The sequence below is a fragment of the Lampetra planeri genome, chromosome 21, assembly GCF_965212315.1.
Source record: "Lampetra planeri chromosome 21, kcLamPlan1.2.h2, whole genome shotgun sequence".
In the NCBI taxonomy this organism is placed as follows: Eukaryota; Metazoa; Chordata; class Hyperoartia; order Petromyzontiformes; family Petromyzontidae; genus Lampetra; species Lampetra planeri.
In genome coordinates, this window is record NC_136127.1 from 11,844,499 (window position 1) to 11,847,056 (window position 2,558).

The following is a 2,558-nucleotide window of genomic DNA, read 5'->3' on the forward strand; positions in this document are numbered from 1 at the left end:
AGTATTTTTTGTAACTGAAAAACGTACATTTCCAGAAGCATTCACTTGCGAAGGTTGTTGTTTGAGGATACATTAGCATTTTTTTGTAAAAAAAAAGATGCCATGTTATTGAGCAAATTAAATCTTAACCTAACGTGGCCTGCGGCTGCAGTGCACATTGGCTGCCGCAATACATGTGACCGCCAGGTGGCGCAATGGTCTACCTTTCTATTACGTCGTCTGTCCGTCAACTAAATAATAAGAATATAAATAAATAAGAGCCTTTCAGGAGGCCTGAGTTAAAAAGTTGTAGAAAGTGCACCCCCCCACAGAATTGGGGGTAAAAGTTTGATTCAACTGGTTTCCAAAAATTGTCGAGCCCCCCCAAAATGTTTTCACTCCCCCCGCCCCCACATATTTTTATTTTGTAGGCATATATTCCTACATACAATAGAGTCAGTAGTATCTACATGCCTACACACCCTACATACAACAGAGTCAGTAGTATCTACATGCCTACACACCCTACATACAATAGAGTCAGTAGTATCTACATGCCTACACACCCTACATACAACAGAGTCAGTAGTATCTGCACACATGGGAGGGGACATCAGTGGGGACGAGGCGTCAAGCCCTCCGCAGGAGTTAGAATAAGGCAGGAGGAGGTCGGCCACCTTGTAGCAGGTTTAAACGCTGCTGCTGGGATGTCACGCTTATAATTCACATTTTATACAAAACCATGATTAACAACGAGTGGCAGAGAGACGTTGATTGCTCGTTCTCTACAGAGTCTTGGGACCGTTTTAAGTTTGTCCAAAATTCAAAAGCAATATTTCATGCTTGACAATTTTCATTCACTCGGTCGGTCATCCTTGAATATTTTCGTGAATAATTTCGTAAATGAACACGAAATTGGACAGGGGGGGGGGGGTCCATTTCGTTCACTGCGCCATGCTCCCACGTTGCACCGCGCCGCAACCCATTGGTCTGTAACACGGTGGCACCTTCGCCCCATCATCCCGCGTCCGGCATCGTAACTTCACGAGCCAACACAACCGGCTGGATGGCGGACGGGCGAGAGGGATGTGGGCAGGCCTGGACGACTGGCCATTCGGGCAGCAGCCCGGGCAAGTGCTCACTGGGCCCGTCCATTCCGAGGGCCGGTGGGCCGGTCTGTGCGGGGAAATTGCAAATGAGATCAGAGTAAATAAATGTTGTAATTGAAATGTTTTATTACCTTTCACGCGTACGCCTCATTGCTTATTTACGCTCTCAGTTGGGATTAAAGTCCCCATATATTCGGCCGCCAAAAGATTCTTCCTCACCGGGCCATTTGTTTTTTTGGATCAGCCCAAATGGGCCAATGAGGATCGCGTGGCAATTTAGGCCGCTGTGTTTACAAATGCCTGGGCCGATTTTTTAGTTCACAGTCCGTCATTGGATTTGGGCATTGGTGGCACCCGGCTGAAGCAAAGGAGGCAAAAAAGCCTAAGTTGTTCCAGGGGCCTCGTATTAATTTATGGCTGCACCGTTGGGATGAGTTTCCGATTTAATAAATACATCGTATTTCAGATCTCTAAGGAAAATGTTGGATCTTGTTCAGAGTTTCGGATCGTTTACACGACGTGCTCATGTCAAACGCGGTTGTGCTTACACAAAGTCAGGACCCGGTGCCACGTGCCACGTGCTCTTGATGGGAATGGTTATGCCATGAGATTGGCCTCACGGTGACGCCACGATTTCAGACTCAATAAAAAAAAATGTTTACCCATCACCCAATATTTCAGATCTCGGCTAAATTTTCAGACATTTCAGATTCATATGAAAAGCAGTCAAACGTCCACAGTGCACCAAACATCATCTATAACCAAAATCCTTAAAAAAAACATTTGTAGAATATCACCGTAATTATTTCACACAACTGTGATGCTGTATAACCAAGTTACGCCGCTTGTCCGTTCTAAAATGTTTGTTGTCAGGCGACGCACCCAAAAATAAGTTCTGCTTCGGGCACCCAGTGGGCCGGCACCACCAATGGATGTATGGGCTGGCCATGGGGGAGGGTCCGGGTTCACCATGGTGATCTGCACCCCCTTGGCAGCAGCAGCAACAGCACCGTATAGTGTGACTACGTTTCTAAACGAGGCTCGCACGCACCATGCACCGTCTCACTTTCACCACGCACGCCAATTGCATTCGCGCAAACAACCGGGCACACGGGGGAAATGGTGCCTCCAATTCTTGCACGGCCGTGGGAGGCTCTGATGGAGTGACTGACGTTGCTGCTGCTGCTGCAACTGCAGCAGAGGAATTGGACGCTGAAGAGGTCACCAGAGTGTGGATCAGATGCACTTGCAGAACGTGAAGAGCTTATGACTAATGCGCGCACACACACACACAAAATCAGCAGACACGCAGTCAACACGCCATCAGCACATACATCTTCACACAGACGGCCCAATCGATATTTTGCCATGTGTACGTTTTCTAATCAGTGTTCCTTTTTTTAATTTGTCAATCCAATCGAGCATTTATCTATACTTCTTAGTGCACTCGTGAGTTTTTGTTCCAACTGA